The sequence below is a fragment of the Mustela lutreola genome, chromosome X, assembly GCF_030435805.1.
Source record: "Mustela lutreola isolate mMusLut2 chromosome X, mMusLut2.pri, whole genome shotgun sequence".
NCBI lineage: Eukaryota > Metazoa > Chordata > Mammalia > Carnivora > Mustelidae > Mustela > Mustela lutreola.
This window is the reverse complement of record NC_081308.1, coordinates 26919097-26940661: the sequence shown is the minus strand read 5'-3', so window position 1 is coordinate 26940661 and position 21565 is coordinate 26919097. Positions and strand designations below refer to the sequence as shown.

The following is a 21565-nucleotide window of genomic DNA, read 5'->3' as shown; positions in this document are numbered from 1 at the left end:
GTTGCTGTCACCTTTCATTGCATAATGTCTTCATTGCATCTTGGTAGCAAAGAATGAAGAGCTGAATTACAATCATCTCTGCCAAGTGCACTGGAGGCGTAAATCATCCTGAGATACAACTTGAGGGGGAGGGTGCGGAGAATCTAGAGGGTTGGGAGAGGAGGTCCGATTAGATCATTTTGTCTAGTCTTCAGCTAACGCATAGTTGTTTCCTGCAGTGTGTTCTCCAGTGCTAACTTTGGTAATATTTTTGAATCTTTAGTTCTGTTTATAGCGGTTCACTTCGTAAGCTGGTAATTAGGATACCGTGTAATTATGACGGGATCATTCAATATGTGTTACTGGGAATCTATAATTCTTTATCTCTACGTAATTCATTAAATACTTTCTGCCTCCAAGTTGGAAGCCCAGCCTGTTGGGTTTGCTCTCCCTAACTATTCTCACTGCTCTTTTATCCTTGACCAGTCTTCATTCTCTTTACTTAAGCTTTACTCCTTTATTGATTATATTTGTGTCACTAGTTATATTATTAATATATATTATTGATAAATATTACATATTTTATAATAAATACTGAAAGTAACAGCCTTAGGTAATGGATGGTTTACCATTGGAACATCCTATTAATATAACAGTACATATTAAATTGTCAAGCTCCTATTGTCCTCTGATTGATGTTATTAATTTCTACCACTCTTCCTTTGATTACAAAAGTGTAGATGTTGTGGGGTTTTTTCTATTTGAAAAGCCATATTTCTACCATATGGAGTTTAACATCTGCTAACATTTTGGCATAGTTCTTGTCATACATGAGTATGTATGAGAGCCTAACCATCATTTTAAGGCAATTACAAATACGGCAATGTTACAAATATGAACTCATTTAACCCTCATAGCATGCTCTGAGGTAGATGCTAGTATTATAGCCATTCTAAAGATGGGGGAAATTGAGGCACACTCATACAGAGATTGACTGACAGCCATTATTCAAACCCAGGTTGGTTCCAGAGTCTGTTCTAGGCACAACACTGGACTGTCGTTTAATTTATGTGTCTTTTAGACAGGAAGTAATTCTTTATGATTGCCCTTCACCCTCCTGCCACCTTCTTTTATTGTCATCTTATCATTCTTTCCTTTGTTTTCCATTTCCCATAGATTGAGAAAGAGATCTTTACTTGCTTTTCTTTTTTTAAGATTTATTTGAGAAAGAAAGAGCACACATGCCCAGTAGGGAGGGACTGAGGGAGAGGGAGAGAGAATCTCAAAACAGGCTCCGTGCTGAGCGTGGAGCCTGACCCGGGGCTCGATCCCATGACCCTGTGATTGTAACCTGAGCCAAAACCAAGAGTCGGATGCTACTGCACCACCAAGGTGCCCCTTTGCTCACATTTTAAAGTATTTGACTAGATATGTTCATGTATCTCCAATTGGTTCTTGTCCTTTAAAACAAAAATGCCTAGAAGGCAATAGTCCTGTCTTTTTGTTATACATAGACAGTGTATTGAGTAAGAAATTGTCTTACTTCTTGACTGGGTCTAACCTTACTAACCTAACGACGGCATGCAGTCGTTATTTGGACAGTATCGCACAGGCTTAGGATGGGCAGAAAGGAGGGGCAGGTGAAAGCTATGTGCACAATCAAGTGGAATCACCGTTTCTAGGAGTACCTCTAGGATGATGATGAGGCCTGAGTATTTTGTCTTCTGTACTTATCCAAATGTCTGATCTGCTTAAGTCACCTTGGTGACTGCCACTCTATTGGATTTCATTGAGATTAAAAGTGATAACATATTTGTAAGCAACTCAGAAGCCATAAACAAAAATATCACGCTTATGAATATTAATTACTCCTCAGATGCCAGGTGTATTCATTCATCCTTTATTCCATCTGCCTGCCCCACCCAAATTCCCATGTCTTCCCCATTAAAACTTCTTTTCAGAAAATGATACGTTATTTAATCCAGGTGACAGGTAAAGTTTAATGTGTACTTCTCCTGTGCTATTTGCATTTTAATAGGGTGAAAAGCCATAAGTCTGAGGAATGACTCTCTGTGGGTAGAACGTCAGCCATAATCTCTGACTTGTGAGGGAAGAACTCTGAAGGGCCAGGTGGAGCATCTTTACACCTTTTAAACAATATCACACCAGTGCCCACTTCCAGAAAGGTCAGGCTAATAGACACAGACGCTCAGAATGACACTCATATACCTGCTTAAATGGAGCCAGCCCTAGGAGTCACCAATTTCTTACTCATGTGCAATATCAATATATGCTTAGAAGCTTTGCTTGTGAATATCAAAAAATGCTGGTTTGGTGTAAAGGATATTGGAAATAGGATGCAAGACTAAAGACTGAATGAAGACTATTTCTTTGTGTTGCCTTTTTTAAAAAATTACAGAGGTAATTAATATATGCCCCCCAAAGGAAATTTTAGAAAGCAGAGAGTACAGAGGGAAAAAATTACCCATAATCCCACCACTCAGAGAGAACCACCAGAAAAAATGGACTTCATATACTTTCTGTCTTTCTCTCAGGGGTTGTGTGTATGCGTGTGTATTCAGATGCCCTTCTTTTAAATCAAACAGGAATAAAAACACATTACCATTTTATGACCTTCTTTTTTCCCTTAGAACTGTAATAAAAATATCTTTGTGTGTTTAAATATTCCTCTACAGAGTAATTTCTTAAATGGCTGGGTAGTATTCCCTTCTCGGGCTGTGCTGGATTTACCGAGACACTTCTGAATTACTCAATATTAAAGTCATTTCAAATCTTTCACTATTATATCCAACTTTGTGACTAACATCCTTTGTGCACCTTTACAAACATCTCCTATTCTTTCTACAAGAGAAATGCCTAAATGCAGAACTGCTCTGTTAAGGGATGTTTACCTTTGTATGGCTTTGATATGTACTGGCCCATGGACTGTCAGAGACCTGCTCCCGAAACTGGGTGCCCCATCAAACCCACATTTGGGCAGGGTATCTCTAATGTCACTTACTTGCTGTTAAATTGTGTTCTGTGAAAGCAAAAGAATTTTCCCCCCTCAAAAAAACAAAAATATGTTTGAAAAAAATACCACTGAGGCCATATTAAATGATTTTGAATTGACAGAATGTCGAGTACTTCACTTCCAGGTTACTAGGAATAATAATAGGATGATTTCTGAGGCTTAGAAATTACAAAGAGAAGTATATGTGAGCCACTAACTGTCCCCCCAAACATGCTCACTGTCTCTCACTCCTTCTTCCTCTATTTCTCTCTCTCTCTCTCACACACACACACACACACACACACACACACACACATTCCCCTTTGAAAATTACATTACCAACTGTCTCTGTGTTTTTCTCAGTAGAGACAGGCAGGCTTTTACTAAATAAAAGTATTCACTGTTTTTTCTTGGTGGCCCAATCTCTACTTGTTAAAGAAGTTGTTCCTTTTATCTTAGATCTGAGAGAAATGAGAAGAGGAAAAACATTGTAAAATATGACCCTTATCCATTGCTAGACACTAGCTTACCTTTAATTCTAGCATTAGTTTTCTACCACTTTTTTTAAGATTTTGTTTTTAAGTAACCTCTACACCCAGTGTGGTTCTCAAACTCATGACCCAGAGATCAAGAGTCACACTCGCCATAGACTGAGCCAGACAGACACCCCAATATTCTACCACTTCTTTTTAAAAGATTTTATATATTTATTTATTTGACAGAAAGAGAGAGCATGCAGGAGGAGGCAGAGAGGGGGAAGGAGAGGAAGAGGGAAAGAACCCCAAGCAGATTTGCAGCTGAACACAGAGCCCACGACCAGGCTTGTCCCAGGGCTTGATCCCACGCCCCTGAGATAATGGCCTGAGCCAAAAATTAAAGTTAGCACTCAACTCCCTGAGCCACCCAGGAGCCCCTCTACCACTTGTAATTGACTTCAATAACTTAAACCAAGAAAATGGAGAAATTGGTAACAGTGTGATTTTTAAAAATCGTATAAATTAAATATATTGTGTTTATACACAATTTTGAATCACACTGCTAGGATTAATACATGTATTTAAGTATATAGTAGGGGAGGGTGCCTGGATAGCTCAGTGGGTTAAGCGTCTGCCTTCGGCTCAGGTCATGGTCTCAGGGTCCTGGGATCGAGCCCTATGTCAGGCTCCTAGCTCAGTGGGGAGTCTGCTTCTTCTTCACCCTCTGCTTCTCCCCCTCCTTGTGCTCTCTCTGTCTCAAATGAATGAGTAAAATCTTTTTTAGAAAGAATATATAGTAAGAAGGTATAGTGCCCATGTCTTCATATGTCAATGATCAAGATAGTACTTTCTTGAGTATTTATTGGAATAGTAGTCTGAAAATTGTCCATTTAAAATTATCTTCAAGAATTTATCCTTAAGAATTTAAAAGCTTTCTATTTTTAAAGGAGACTGAGATCTTTTTGTGTCAATTTTCTTGGTTCTCTGAGCTTCTAGTTTAAGTTTTAATTCACCAAGGATAACTATATATTTGAATAAAGGTAGAAACCCTTCTGTAAGAGTGAGAAGAACTTAGAGTTGCCTTAATGTTTTACCAGTTCTACAAAATCTTACATTTTGCAGCCACATGGATGGAGCTAGAGAGTATTATGCTAAGTGAAATAAGCCAGTCAGAGAAAGACAAATACCATACCACTTAAGAAACAAAACAGAAGAGGCTCCTGGGTGGCTCAGTGTGTTAAAGCCTCTGCTTTCGGCTCAGGTCATGATCAGAGTCCTGGGATTGAGTCCCACATCGGGCTTTCTGCTCAGCAGGGAGCCTGCTTCCCCCACTCTTTCTCTGCCTGCCTCTCTGCCTACTTGTGATATGTCAAATAAATAAATAAAATCTTTAAAAGAAAAAAAAAGAAAACAGAAGAGCAAAAGGGAGAAAAAAGAGAGAGAAAAGTGAACCAAGAAACAGACTATTAACTCTAGGGATTAAGGAGAGCACTTGTGGTGAGCATGGGCTGATGTATGGAGGTGCTGAATCACTACATTGTACACCTGAAGCTACTTTAACACTGTGTATTAACTAACTGGAATTTAAATAAAAATGTAAAATAATTTACCAGTTCTAGAATACCCCAAAGTAGCATTTTCCAACCATATTCCTCAGAACATTAATGTTCTATATGATGTTAATAACTCTTCCTTGAAAAAAATCACTTTGGGGTCAATAAGATTAGAAAAACAGTAGCTTATAAAGGTAAGAAAGTTTCTTTTTTGTTGTTGAAATTGTTGCAGCTTTTACTCTACATGGAAATACTAAGAAGAAGATAAAGTCAGTAGCTCTTCTACGTAGGTACGTGACTAGAGAAGTCTTTTTCAGGCATACCAATTAACCTCTCACTGAACGTGCCATGAAACAAAGTATAGGAATCTTTGCCCTAAAGTGGTATTTGCCAAATGGTTTAATGATGAGAACTTTCTGCTGAAGGTAGTAAGAACACGATCCAATTAAAAAGAAAATGAGTTATTTATAAGGCAGAAGGGTCAACTTTCTCTTTCCTGAGGTTTCTGGCTCCCACCCCCACCCCAGGAGTCCCCTATGCTATAGAATTTCCTAACTGGAGAGAGGCTTAAGGGAGCATCTATATGAGTTGTTTTCAAAGTACTCATTAGTGAATATGAAATCAATTTAATGACTTGCAACCAACAATTTTTTAATGGGATGGAAGGGATGAGAAAACATCAGAGTACATTTCACAAGCAACATTAAGTATTGTTTTGACACTTTGGTTTCAGTTAGGTGGGTGTGTGTGCACGTGCACATATGCATATATGTGTCCTACAACAGAAAGTGAAATGCTTTCCTTTTGTGGGTTGCAGGCCAAAAATTTTGAAAGGCACTGAATTATACCACCCCTACCTTTATTTTTACAGAAGACAGAATATGTGCAGAAAGATAAAATGACATCACCAAGGTCACACATGTGGTTGTGATAGATGTGGGACTGGAACCCAGTTTCTGAACTCACAAGCCAGGTATCACAAGGCCTTACCCATTGATAACAACACTGAAGCCCACAATCGTCTAGTTCATCTGCAGATTTCTCTCTTCCATTTCTCTTGGCCTGGGCCATACCAAGTTGATTTACAGAGCCTGTATTTTCTCTGAATGCCTCTGGGTCAAGTGTTATCTCAGTTGGGATGTTGGTTAAGATTATAGCCTTTGGAACTAAGCTGACAGGGTTCAAGTACTGGTCAGATACTCCATCTCCTTATCTTCATCTGTAAAATGGGGGTAATAGTAACATTTTATCAAATGTGAGACATAGTCCCTTGCCACAATTATAAAAGTCCTGAAATCAGAATGTATCTAATGTCCAATGAAGTTTTGAATTCAATAAAATACGGTAACATTGCCTCATAGGGTTATACTGAAGATCCAATAGTTACTGTATGTATGTATATATACACACACACACATACACTGTGTGTATATTTTATGTAAAATATATAGAACAGGGTCACCTAGGTTGCTCAGTCAGATGAGCAACCGATGCTTATCTCAGCTCAGGCTTTGATCTGAGGGTCATGAGTTCAAGCCCAGCACTGGGCTCCATGCTGAGTATTGGAGCCTACATAAAATATATGGAACAGTACCTGGCACATGGTGATATATAAGTGATTGCTATTATCATTGGTGTCATTATCATTATCAACTTGACAGTATAAGTTTATATCTGCCTATTAGAGTCAAACTAGATGTGAAAGTATCATTCATTTTTTTTTGTCTTTAATTATGTGTAACTAGTTCCTCTCCTTCCCAAAGATGTTTTTCATGAATCTAATCTGAAAGGGCAGAGTTTTTCACAGTATACAAACTCGATTGTTATTTGTACAACTAATGAATGGTTGAATAATTGATGAGCAGACCCTAATCTCTGCTAGGACAGGATGGGTTTATATTCTCCAGCATCTAACATGGTAACTGTACTTGGTAGATGTTCAGTGAAATCATTTACAGAGTGAATTATGTTTTATATCCAAAAGAAGAAGTAAATTTCCTCCTGACATTGCTAATACACAGTGGCATGAGATTTAGCATAGTGAATATCACATAGTAGACACTCAATAAATAATGTGACCTTTCGTGTTGCCTCTGAGCAAGGACTAATAACATTCAGAACTTGACATGGTTCTTTTCATAAAACTCTCCTGTGCTGTACATTAAGGAAAAAAATCAGACTTCACAATTACAGTATGATCACAACTCTATTAGAAAATAAAAACAACAGAAGGGGACACCTGACAACAAGACTGGAAAACCATCAGAATGCAAAGAGCTATTGCATTTTTTTTAACTTTTGAAGTTTTTTAATAATAAATGTATATTAATTTGATAAAGGAAAAGAACAATAATAGGATTTTTATTCTCTAGCTTTTGACCCACTGACCTCTTATAGTCTTACTCTCTGTTGATGGCTATGGAACTCTAGGACAAATTTTCTTTTTACTGTTTGTTCTGAATTTAAAAGCTGTGAGTCTCATTGAGTGATCTTCTTGTTCTCAGATTATGAGACACTGTAAAAAGAAAGAATTGATCAGTTGTTTCCTGCAGGCTTTATCCTCTTAAGTGCCTTAATCAAATCCCTGGTTAACTCTTTGTCTCCTTAAAACAATCCAAGCCTTTACAGTTTCCCCTTGCTACATCGGACTAAAAATTTGTTTCCATTTTGAGAATTACCAAACCTTCATCCCTGTATCCCCATACCCCACAGCTTCCTCCCACTCACGCACTTAAAATAAAGAAGATGGGGGGGAAAACTTTAAGCACATCTAATAATTGCTGACATTTCGCTTAACAGTGCTCCAATCTATTCTACCATTGTCCTCAGGGGATGGATGAATTTGAAATACAAGTAGGCCAATAATTTAAAGCTTCAAAGAGTCTTTTTTTTTTTTAAAGATTTTATTTATTTATCAGAGAGAGAGGGGAGAGAGCAAGCACAGGCAGACAGAATGGCAGGCAGAGGCAGAGGGAGAAGCAGGCTCCCCGCCGAGCAAGGAGCCCGATGTGGGACTCGATCCCAGGACGCTGGGATCATGACCTGAGCCGAAGGCAGCCGCTCAACCAACTGAGCCACCCAGGCGTCCCAGCTTCAAAGAGTCTTAAGGAAGCCATTGTGATAAGTCAGGGAGAAGCTTGCAGCTACATTGTGAGATGATTTTCAACCTAAAGCTTCCTTATCAGGGAAAAATCTCAGGGCAAAATAATTTGGGCCAATTTCTTCAGCAGTCACATGCTGTCGCAAGTGTTGGGAATTTGAGACAAATGCCTTGTAACTTACCAGGGATGCTGGTAACAGCTCCATAAGTTCAAAGGTAGCCTTCCAGAGGCCCACAAGAAGCAGTCACAGTGATAATAATTAAACTCTTTTCTCAAAACCAATTTCTGTGGCCGTTTCTCCTTGAGCTCAAATTTATATTCTTTACAAAGACCTAAATTCATTTGCTTCAGAGTAAGCTCAGTAACAAAGTTTTGCATCTTCTGCCCTCTGTATCCATTTATTTGGACATATGAGAAAGCTTTGGAAAGTTCTCTGTTTCTTCTATGGGAATTTGTATACTGGAGCTGGCTTGTACTGGCGTGGAAGAGCCAGTTGTTAAATACATAGCAATTGTGAGCTGGTTGTTAAAGTGACCTTTGGTAGCTTGAAATCAGCCATAGTGTGACTACAGACCCCACCAAAATTGGCAAATATGGCAAATCAAGACTTGTTTTCTTTTTGGTGTGTGTGTGTGTGTGTGTGTATAGCTGGTTTACCAGCACGCCACCAAATCAGTATTATTCCGATTACCCAAAGTCATGGAGACAAAGCTCAAGATCCAAATATATATCTGCCTTGAGTTAGGATGACCACTGGTCCTGGTGTGTCTGTCTGGGATGTTCTTGGTTCAAACAGTGAGATTCCTACACCTCGGGAAATCTCAGTGCTGAATGTATAGGGATGGTTGGTCACCACAGCCTTAAGTCATGTTTCATGGAAATAGATTCTTGTACAAGTAATTTGCCTCAACAGCAGCTCATGGGTAAAGTGGAGTGAGAGAGAGGGAGGATGTGGTGGGGATTATGCTGGTGATGGAGTCAAGCTAAGAAAGGCAGTAGAGACGAACCTTGGCCTGACCCCTCTAGGGCACTCTGGAACACACAGCGTGCCACAGAGTTGGCCTCATTTTGAAGGAAGGGAGCTGAGTCTTTGTTTCCCCCTGTCAGTCAGGCATTGGCTATGTATTTCTGGGGAGCAGGGGACAACAGTTCCCATTTCACTGAGGAAGGTTCTCTGAAGCTGAGGCCAATGGACGCGTAGCAATCAACACTCATGGCAGCTGGGGATGGGTTCCTCAGCAGGGAAAGAGTTCTAAGGGGAACACCAACAGCATTAACATCTCCCAGACTGGATGAAACTACTGTGCTACCTCATGCATAATCTGACGGTGGAGGCCAATAGTGACATTCAGCTTGATCACAACCACTGTTCCGCCACATACCTTCCTGGAGATTAGTCTGGTGACATGGCAGAAACTAAACAAATGGTTGTTTCTTTCTTGTTTTCCTCATCGTGATGGATTTCTCTGGGCCTCAAGGGGACCTAGGACACTGAGCAGCACCACAGCGCTGAGCCAGTGTCATGATACATGGGCACTATTTTAGCGGAATGCTGGCTCTGAAAGGTATATTTTTACACTCTCCAGAAAATGAAGGCATTTGTGAGTTTGGCCTAAGGTAACATTTTGTCATCTGTCCCAAAATACAAAGCTTTGCACAACAGAAATGGTGGAATCACATCCCTGTGGGCAAAAATCATTACTTTAGTTTTTCCATTTGGATGTTTTCCATTTTCAGAACACAACCAGCTTGGGATTACAAAATACTTTTTGGTGAGAACTTTGAGGTGAGAATAAAGGCATTTTGTTCTTTTGTAGACTTACATAAACTGTTGCTAATTTAAAAACCATTCTCTTGGGGAGCCTAGGTGGCTCGGTCAGTTGAGCATTTACCTTCAACTCAGGTCATGATCCCGGAGTCCTGGGATCAAACCCTGCACTGGGCTCCCTGCTCAGTGAGAAGCCTGCTTCTCCCTCCCCCTATCCCTCTGCCCCAGCCCAGCACAGGCTTGCTCACTCACTCTCTCTGTCTCAAATAAATGAATGGAATCTTTAAAAAATAAAATAAAATAAAATAAAAACCATTTTCTTGAGGGGTGCCTGGGTGCCTCAGTCAGTTAAGCATCTGACCCTTGATCTTGGCTCAGGTCATGATCTCAGATCCTGAGATCAAGCCCTGGGTCGGGTTCCATGCTGAGCATGGAGCCTACTTAAGATTATCTCCCTCTCTCTCTATCTCTCCCTTGTCCCTCTCTAGAAAAATAATTCTCTTGAATTTTTAAATATACTTTTTAAAAATATTTTATTTATTTATTTGACAGAGAGCGATCACAAGCAGGTAGAGAGACAGAGAGAGGGGGAAGCAGGCTCCCTGCTAAGCAGAGAGCCCAATGTGGAGCTCGATCGCAGGACCCTGGGATCATGACCCAAGCCGAAGGCAGAGGCTTTAACCCACTGGGCCACCCAGGCGCCCCTAAATATACTTTTAGATATCAACAGTAATAGTCTTCTTGATTTCAGTCTACTGCAGATGAGCTTTGTGTCCTTTGAACTGTAAGGAATGGGGATAGAAAGTCTATCCCCATGAGGGGGACCCCTGGAAACATAAGGGATGATGGGGAATGGCAATATCTATGAAGCATGTTTGCTTCTCTCCTGATGTGCTTTACTGCTGTAGACTCAAACTACCAGAGTATCATAGTTTCCCTCTCCCATCACCTCTCCACCTTGTCCTTATAGTTTCAACTGCCTTGTGACTTCCGTTTTCTTCTTTAGCCCTCTAACTTTCTTTTAACGTTCCTACTTTCGACCATCTAAATTTCTCTATATGTTGCAATCAAACTCTCCAAGAAAGAGCATCTGATTGGGTCATGTATATACAATCTGTTTATATTGAAACCAGGCTTTCTTGACTGAGTGACTAGACAGTTCTTTTTTGAGAAGACTGTGCTGTGTGCTATAGGATATTTAACAACGCCCCTGACCTTCCCCCACTCCATGCCAGTAGTACCCTCCCTCCCAGTTGTGACTACCAGAAATGTCTCTGGATGCCTTCTTTTAGAAGTCAAAATTGTCCCTGGCTGAGAAGCACTTCTGTATACCTGACTCCTGGACGATGTGTAGCCATGGTAGTTGGGTCACATGGAACACTTAAGTAGAATGGCCTGTGCATGAGGAGTCATTTGACCCTACTTTTACAACTCCCCAGTCCCATGCAGTGAAGAGGAGTGTCCTCAACAGACAACTTTCAGCTATCTGTCCTTTGGGGACTTGCTTCAGCTGACTCCCCCAAGCTCACACCCCTTCAAAGGGTAGCTCCCAATGGTTGCAGGAGGATAAAGACCTGGCCATTTTGGCCTAATGCAGGAGAATTCTAACATTCTACTTCAGGAGCTACAGTGGGATTCACTGAGACTGTCACTGGGCCTGCATCCTAGCTTGACTTCTCTTGGTCACCATTCCTGCTTCCTTCTTCTCTCCTCCATAGGTGTTGATCACAAGGGCATACCTTCCTAAATACCCTGCTCTTTAAACATTGTCTCAGAGTCTGTTACCTGGGGAACCCCATCTGTGAGAAGACAATGTAACTGACAGGCATTTCAAAGCATCTGAGGAAAAGGCATTGTAATGGGCTCATTCTTATCACTGGGTGATTAGATGTACTCTTGCTTTTATTATGAGGTTGATGATTTTGTCCACTGTATGTAGTGATGATCATTATTTAAGACATCTGACCCTGTGACCTCCATTAATGAGTAAGGACTTTGAGGACAGCATGAGATTACGTCAGCCTCTTGCCTTATACCTTATGTCCAGCAGCACACATACCAATAACAGACAAGAGTTAGAACGAAGGACAGTCGATAAAATAGATCATAAAAGGAAATAGGTTGGAGTGTGAGCACCAAAAGGGTAAAGGGCATGCATTCCTTTTTTCTTTTTAATGTCACTCATCCAACATCTTAGAGATAAGTACAGGATATGCCTTGACTGAATGACTAACTGGGCATGCTGAAGATTATTCCCTCTCTAATACAATAGGAAATAACAGAGTCTAGTGCCTAGTCTAATGTCTTGGAAAAATTATGACCATCACTATATTTTCATCCAGCTAAGACTTGATTCATTCTGTCATTCAACTAGTCCATTCAATGACCAGTATAGGTCAGACTCTGTTCTAAATACTGGGGAAACTACAGCCAATGAAAGAAAAGTCCTCTCTCAGAGAGCTTCAATTGTAATAGGAGAAGGCAGTCAGGTCATAATAACTTTGACAGAGAAGAATAAAGCAGGCTAGAGGTGATAGGGGAAGGGAACTTTTTAAAATGGGGTGGTCATGTGGGTGTCATCTGAGTAGAGAAGTGAGAGAACAAGCCAGGCAGATACAGAGGGTTCCAGGTAGAGGAAACAGTAAATGTCAAAGACCCTGAGATACGGAGTAAGCTTAGTGGGGTTTGGGAAACAACAAGGAGTTCAGTAGGACTGAATCTGAGGAAGTAAGATGGTGAAGGGTAAGGAGGTCAGTGAACAACCAAGAGCCAGGCCAAGTCAGGTCTTGTTAACTGTTGTTCAAAACCTTTGAAGTTTCTTCCTAAGAAGGGAAGACATAGGAGGGTTCTGAGCTAAGAAGTGACCCAATCCGATTTACTATGGCTGTAGCCTTCCTTCCTATATTTATTAACAAACACTAAGCATTTGGAATAGGAAGATGAGAAAGACTGAATTCTGGCTTGGGGATGCTCAAATTCTAAACAGAAGAGAAAGACTTATTTAAATAACAACAACAACAACAAAAACATGACCTATGGTTGTGATAAATAGGAATGGTAAGAGTAGAGTGGAAGGAGGAAATTAATTCCACAGGAAGAGAAATGAGATATTCTTTATAGACTAGTAAATGAGGCTCCTGAGTCCAATTTCCATGGAGGGGAGTGCTTTCCACACAGTACCAAGGAATTCTCACATACCAGCAGGTTCAACTCAGTTCTGACCCCATTCACCTATAGATAGCATCAGATCACACAGGTTAAGGGTAAAGACCTATAAGACTGCCCCCCCCACCCTACACACTTCAGATGACAGTCGTAAGCCTGGCTTTTACCAGTGCTTCTCACCAGCCAACTATAGATGGGAGGTTTCCACAACCTCCTCCTTGGACTTCACACACAGTCACAAATCCAGATTGTTTCCGGTACTTCTTCTGACCCACTGGCTATAAACCAGATGTTCCTCCTCAGGTTTGATTAATTTGCTAGAGCTGTTCCCAGAATTCAGAGAAACATTTTACATCCAAGATCACAGGTTTATGATAAAGGGATAGAACTCAGGAACATCCAAATGAAAGAGATTCATGGGGCGAGGTATGTGAGAGGGTGCGCAGCTGCCATGACCTCTCTAGGAACACCACTCCCCCCCACACACACTTCCATGTGTTCACCAACACAAAAGCTCTCCAGACCCTGGCCTTTTGAGTTTTTATGGAGGCTTCATTGCATACTAATGATGGACTGAATCTTTGGCTATTGGATTCAACCCCAGCTTCCCTCCTCTCCAGCCACCCCAGGTCTGGGGAAGGGATGGAGACTGGAAGTTCTAACCCTCTAAAGACAGGTTATATCTCTGGTGACAAGGTTCCATCTTGCCCTTCCAAAAGTCGCTTCATGAGCATAATAAAACTCACCTTTATCACTCTTCACCCAGAAAATTCCAAGAGTCTTGGGAACTGTGAGTCAGCAACTGCAGACAAAGACCAAGTATATATCTCTTACAAAATATATCACAACTAGTGTGAATGCACATTGTCTCTGAGGCTATGTACAAATCCAAGGTAGAGAGTAATTTCATTTGAGAGGAATTGAGCAAAGAAGGCTTCTCATAGTTTGGCCCTTGATTTCTTTCACTTAGCAAGGTTCACAGGATATATTCTGATTTGATGAATATCCCCCTTTCCAATTTTACATGTAGCCTCCTTATAGCCCTTTTGTCCAGAAAAGGGATTTCTTATGTATGTATAATGAATATAAATATAGGTTTTAGAGAGTGCTAATGTTTTAATGAGCTAGAAATAGGCAGACGAGAGAGAATAATTGAAGGATTAGTCAACATGGGGACAATTTGACTTGGAAAGAGAAAATCTGAGCAGGAAATGTCTAGGAAAAAAAATTAGAAAAGGAATGGAATGAGCTCATTTGCAATGTGAGTTAAGGACAAAGGGATTTATTCTCAAAAGGTAAAAAGTGAGAGTTTGTATTGTAGAACTTAATCTAGGCCAGCTATCAAGGGAAAGAGACTGATTCAAAAGCCTTGGTCCAGGAGGTCTGGAGCAGATATATCTATTAAAGGTTGCAAGGGAAGAGGAAAAGTTTTGAACCAAATCTTCTGGTATTTCTGGAGCCCAACACAAAAACTCACCAGAACCCTTGCTATCTTAGGGAAAAATAAAGTACAACAAGGCTTCGGTCTTAAAGAGGTCAAATCATTCCTCTCCTGTGAAAAAGCCACACTAATTTAAATAGAAAAAAAAAGATAGTAACTTTGGTCATGTGAAATTTAATTTAAAAATCAGAACTAAAAAATAGACATTGAAATGTAAATGTCTTGTTCTAAGTCTTTCTGAAAATACTTAGCTGTTTGTTTTGAATTCCTAAGCAATATTCATATAAAATGGTCAAACACCATTGACTCTCATAGTTGCCACCAGCATCAGAATGCCAAAAGAAAGATATGTCTCCTCTCATGTTTAACTACTCTGAAAACTGCATAATTTTTTGAAGAGACAGGAAATGGTGGCAGAAGGAGAAAGAGGAATTGTTTACTGGAGTCTTTGCCTATGTCTGTGCTCATTGTGTACCAGTCACTTTAACTCTAGAATCATAGAGTATCATTTGGCTGGTTTCCCTAGGATTCTTCACACTGGCAGTAAGTTAGTTAATGAAATATCCCAATGACTCACCACATGAATGATGATGATGATGATAGTGGGGGTAGGAATAGGAATACAAAAAATATGGCGCACTTTGTTCTCTTAACACTGAGGAAGCATTTTCCATGCTTTAGCCTATGTCTTCATAGCAGCCCTGTAAAATAAGGAGTAAGACCATCTCTCAGAATAGAAAACAGACTGGGGAAGTTTAATGACACATTCAAGTTTACACTTGTAATCATTACAGATGATCAGCTTCAGAGAAAGGGTTCTAGGAATTAGAAAGTGGCAACCCACAAGTCTCAACTACAAAGATGAAAGTGGGTAATCCCCATTGATCCTTGGATGACAGCAGAGAATGTGGCAAGTAACAAATCTGGGAGACTGCTGCTTTGGAGTATTTTTCTTTTCTTTCACCCCTTTCATGTTTTTTGACCCCTCTCTCTCTCTGCCTACCCTCCTCTTTCTCACGCTCGCTCTCTTCCTCCCTTCCTCCTATATGAGAATAGAAAGTTTCTGTTCTCACGTGTTTAGGTCTACAAGCCAACTGTAGTTCAGATGATCTAGATAAAGTTTGGGAAGCTCTGTTTGCAGGTTATAGGTTGGAGGTTGGCTGGGTTTGGCTCTAAGCTGCTAGTTTCATTCAGGTTGTTTCTAAATATGTTAGACTTCAAGGCCCACGCTGAAGAATCAGAGGCCACCTGGGGCATGTGTTCCTGGCAGATTACCAGGGCACTAGAGTACAAGCCTCTGTTCCTATCATGTCTGCTAAAGCCCCATTGGCCAAAGCAAGTCACATGGCCAAGCCCAAGGTCATGGGGCTGGGAATGGTACTGTTTGCCAGGAAGCTATGGCTCAGTTATAGATGTTTTGTTGTTTCACGTGAAGGAAGGTATTGGGATCAAAATGTAATCTCCCCCACCTTCTTTTTGCTTTAATTTTTGTCCTACACTTAGCTCTTTCTCACTCTCTTTCTAAATGGGTGTGCATCCCATCTATAGTCATTTGGTTTTTAATATTGGAGTTTCTCCCTACTGGCTTAGGTTTCAAATTTTACATTCCTTGAAATTTCCCTGGTGCCTAATACAATACTGTTCACACAGAGAGCATTCAGCAAATGCTGTTGACTGCCTGCCGTCTTTTATTTTTTTTTTTTATTTTTTTTTTAAAGATTTTATTTATTTATTTGACAGAGAGAAATCACAAGTAGTTGGAGAGGCAGGCAGAGAGAGAGGAGGAAGCAGGCTCCCTGCTGAGCAGAGAGCCCGATGCGGGGCTCGATCCCAGGACCTTGGAATCATGAAGGCAGCGGCTTAACCCACTGAGTCACCCAGGCGCCCCTGCCTGCCGTCTTTTAAAAGCACATCTGGAGAGACACTAAAGGCACCTGGCAATATTGCACTGACTTGTTAGTAACTGGCTAAACCCAGATGGCCTAAAGACTATAGCCACCTTTACCTGGAGGAAAGTGCTATGGTAATACTGTCAGTCAGTTCCGTTCAGAATTAGTCAGGCATTCCATGAGCATAAGTCAGTCACGGCTTTATTTATACAGACACCTCTCCTCTGATCGCTGGCCTTAGAAGGTGTATTTCTTTCTAACTATCCCAATAATGACAATGAGGTTCTTGGGGTTTTGTGTAAGTCAGTTTGAAGGAGATTTTATTTCATAAGCAATGCTTCCAAATATTGGTTATGAGATTTTGCGGGACTATGCACCCAGCAGCACTTGGAAATGTTTATATCTCTGTAGCTCAGTCACATTGGTGAGTAGTTTAGTATGAACTCTTGACTTCCCAGATTAAATGGAAGCCTGATATGCTAAATGCCTTGGCAGTCTACTGACAAATCCATGGGGTGGTATTCTGTTCACCATGTGCGATAGTCCCAGAGCTCGGTGCTCTTCGCCTGACAGCTCATATAATATTTACAGGTTGTTATTCGTGAGGAATTTTAGTTAGCCATAAAGATTTTCACAGCTAGGGCAGACATTAGAGGTCTCATTCATCACTCTTGTGACCTTCCCCTCTGGAATGTAGCCCATCTGTCTCTGCTGGTGAAATCTTTATGGAAAACCTGCTCATCTTTGAAAGTTTAGTAAGTGATCTTAAAGTTTTCATTGAGTCTTTACTTTTGATATATGATACAGACATATAAAGAACTATTCTTATTTTAATTTAATGTTTTTGAAAAGTGTTCAATTTAACTCGGCCGTTCAGGCAATCGACGGAAAACCTACTCTTGCTACCAGAACTAGACGCATCCCCTCACAAGAAAATACAAATTATACAGAAAGCCATCACAATAGGGAAAAATGAGAGATACATACACATATATTCAGCATTGATAACTACTTGAAAACTTCAGCACTGTACTGTAATCTTGAGTATGACCACAGGAACTAAAAAAAAAAAAAAGGTGGAAATAAGTTTTTTTGTGTGTAATGGAATATTTTAGAGAAGACACTAAGCAAATTCCATAAATACATGAATTGAGTGGGCTGGTTTACAGAATGAGAGAGAGGGATGACCAGCCATCAGATGTTCCCCCTGTCCCTGTATGTTCTTCTTTCACACACAACTTCTCATAATCTTGGTTAGGACCTAATCCTGCTACTTCCTTCTATCTACCAGCTGTTTCAACTTCTGTATCTGGTTCGGCCTTCACTGCTCTTGCGAAATTGCCCCTTTGAGATCACCAGTGGTCTTGTGACCAAATAGATCTTCCTCTTCTATACCTTAGTCCACTGGAACCCATTGGTACTCATAATGGCTCACCATCTGGCTCTGTTTCTCATGTTTCACCCTACTTTATTCTAGTTTCCGTATTGTTTTTCTTTGGAGGGTTTTTTTGTTTACTGGCATCCCGATTACAGACCACTTCCCAGGGTACACTTTTCTTTTAACAGCCTCCTTTCCTGCAGGAGTCCAGCTAGGCTTATAGCTTCAGCTGCCACCTAGTACTCACGGTCCTGTCCTTTCACCTGAGTTTCAGTGAAAAGACCCGCCTTCCAAATATTTTAACCTAAGTATGAAATTTATCTGAAATTTACCTTCCAGCTTATTTTTTCTGCCAAATTCCCAGTTGCTTAGTAACTGAATCATAGAAGTACAGAGTCATGTGTGACTTCTCACTCTAAGTGGATACCAAATTCACTTGGGAACTACCTGCTAAACTCCACCCTCCTACCTCCAATCCATTATACATAATAGCACAAGAACAGTATTCTTATCTTTACATCATCACAGTCCTTTGATTGTAAAACAGTCTCTGGCCCTCTCTTTCCCATTGTATCAAATATGGACTCATCCATTCATCATTCCTGTTGATGAATATTGGACAAATGGTCTACCTGAGAATGAAGGACCTATTGAGCAGAAGCCATTGGTCTAGGCAAAGATAGAGTACAATATACTGTAAGCCCAAGCAGTTCGGGTTCAAAGACATTTCTCTGTGCTACACTTTATCTTGAATATGGCACATTATTAGTAGTTAGGAATGGATGCAAGAGCTGAAGACAATTGCTGCTTAGCTGAGGCAGAGAGATTGATTCTAGAATTACCAACATTCAGACAACATCCCATAGGTATGTGATTACAAACATTATTTGTATGGTGATTAACATTTTGCAAAGCAATTTCATATCCATTTTCTCATTTTATCCTGAAAGCCTTTCAGCAAGGGAGATATCATTATTCCTATTTTTCATATAAAATAAATAAGGCTCAGGGATAAAACAAAACTTGCTTAACATCAGGGAGTAATGGTGGAGTTGGAACTCAAATCGATTTCTTCTGAATCTATGTTCTAGACACTTTCGGCTTGATCCGCACACCTCTCAAGATGCTGGGTTGGGCTTTGAGACAGAAAACCGATGTGCTGAGTGCCTCTCTGAACTCAGAAAGTTTACAATCTGTCATGGAAAGAAGGAGAATGAGAAGCATGTTCTCAAATAATCTGTATCAGGCAGTATATCTAATGTGCCTTAAGAATTATACCAACTAAATACCATTGACCAGCAGAAAATGGATTTTTTCCTTTCTTCCTGGATCAATAAAGAAAGACTCCTGCTGGCAGGAATGTAATTTATATAAAATGCCTTTAAATTGTTCATAGCCTTCAATGAAATAAATATATTTCTAGGAATTTTGCTTAAGAAAATTGGCAAAACTGTGTACAGAGATTTATCTACAGAGAGGTTCATTGCAGCCTGACTTACAACAGTGAAAAACTGAAAACAATCTACATTTTCCCAATGAGGGTGTTTCTTCAATAAATCATGGTACAGCCAGCCATTAATGGAATGCTCTTCAGTCATTGACAATGTGAACCAAGAATGATGTGAGCATCCGTAGATGGTCTGGATGGGTGAGAGTAATTTAGTCAGAAGCAAGGTTGACTTCAGGTAACAGAAAACACGAATTAACAGTGGCTTACACAAAGTAAAGGTGTATAAGGTTCTCACAAAGCAATCCAGAGATACACAGGAATGGTGACTACACATCCTTCAGTAACTCAGATTTCGTACATCTTTCTTTTCCGTCATTCTTAGTTCATATCTTTTGTAGCCTAAGTTGTCAAGGCCTTTCCTGTATACCTTCTGGAATTCGGTGTGCTTGGGCACAGTCTCTGGCCCTCTCTTTCTCAGCTTTCAACTACACACACCTGTGACTAGGCCTTCAAGGCTTTCTCTGGCCAGAGGCCTTGCTCACCAGCTCACAAGGGGCAGGCCAGAGAGTTAATGACCCAACCCAACCACCCTCCATACTCCAGGAGTAGCCCTCAAGCAATAGTAAATAAATATGCCGGTTCCTCCACCCCCCCAAGAGGTGAGTAGAGGGGGAATCACTCTGAAGTGACTTCTATCCTGAAATCCCCATCTGTGGTGGGCCCCAGGTACCTAAAGCTGCACTGCCTCCCTTATCAAGTTGGCTCCTTTCCTTGCCTTACTTCTAGCTCCTGTACCAGAGCTTACTTGAATTATAACTCAAACTACTTCATGTTTGCTTCTGGGGCACTGTGGCCAAGATGGCTTCTGTTCTCCTGGTTACTAAAACTCTGGCCGTTATCCTCTCTTTTTTTTTCTCTTTCTCTTTTCTCTCTCCCTCTTAACCCCTCTCTTCTCCTTTTATTTCTCCTGCTTTCTCCTTCCCCTCCCCCACTCTATTCCAATAAAGGCCCTCTGTCCTTGTCCTTCAAATCTAGGGATGCTAATAGTTCCTTGTTTTTACTGTTACCCCTTGTGATTTCCCTACACCTTGCACAAACCTCTTTGTTTGCACAAACCAGCCCTTTTACTAAATTCTCCTCAACTTAGCTGATAAGAATGTGCCATCTGTTTCTGGCTGGGACTCTAACTGCTTCACTTCCATTAGAATATATGTTCTTCTAAAACCCGATCTTATTTAAATAATAATGTCCTGAGGGCATGGGGCATGTCAGGACCTCTTGCTCTACCATACGCCACCCTACTCCACCCCTGCCTGCAAATATAAAATAAATAAAAATTTTTAAAAATGCAGAGCTGAGCACATAATGTATGTTCAGTAGATAGCAGTTGGTTGATTTTAATGCTAGAATATTAGATGTGTTCATTGAAGAATATCCCCAGAAACTAAAATGCAAAGTAGTAGGAACTGGGTTTTAATGGGTGCACTAGGGCCAGCACTTTGCCAAGTGCCTAGTGCATAGTAGGTGCTCTGTAAAAATGTATCCAATACTGAGTGAGGTGGTGGTAGGTATTGCTTTGTTTGTTTAAGAACTATGGTCTGTTTTCATCTTTCAGATGAAAATAGGTCTCAGGTCTATTGAAATTAGTTTCTCTCAACTGATCAGATTATTTAATTTAGATATCTAGAATAGGACCAATCTTGGAGATGACAGATTACAGGGAGACAGATTTTGACCAGAATAAAAGCAATCTTGCTCTTTCCCTTCCTTCCTTCCTTCCTTCCTTCCTTCCTTCCTTCCTTCCTTCCTTTCTTTTCTTTCTCTCTCTCTTTCTCTCTGAGGCTTTTATTTGTGCATCCCTTGAAAAAGAATCCCAGGATTTTCCCTCCTGTGTGTTTTCATCTTGTTTCTTCATGGTCCATGATGGCAGCTGAGGTTTTCAGGACAATAAAACCAAACTGGTGGGGCAGGAGCAGATAATTCCAGGATTTTTCTAGATTTTTGAATAGTACATCAGATCTAGGGCTGATCACTCTACACTTGTCACCTGACCCTGAGGTTCATAGCCATTTTCTCAGGTCTGTGATTATCAGAGATTTCAGATTAACCAATGCAACCATACTTCATCATCACAGTGAGAAACTAGGTGATGACTTTGGAACACGGCCTAATAAGAGCCTGGCGTTTGCTTCTCTCTTCAGCATGGTTAATGTTCTTGAGAGCATCTGCAGGGACATTCATGTGAACCATTATGGCAGCATGGAAAGATGGCAGAAAGAGGACAGGAGGGCAAAAGGAAGCTCTTTCTAATCATCACTAGAGCTATGGGGAATACCAAAGAGGCCTTCCAGG

General features: G+C 40.5%; 1 protein-coding gene and 1 pseudogene across 7 annotated transcripts in view; one reads left to right on the top strand and one right to left on the bottom strand.

The window, feature by feature from the left end:
- The window catches only part of DMD (dystrophin), a 2248143-nt gene that overhangs the window by 2013681 nt on the left and 212897 nt on the right, over nt 1–21565 (top strand). The window lies entirely within an intron of this gene.
- On the bottom strand, nt 73–21466 carry LOC131822076 (small ribosomal subunit protein uS8-like; annotated as a pseudogene).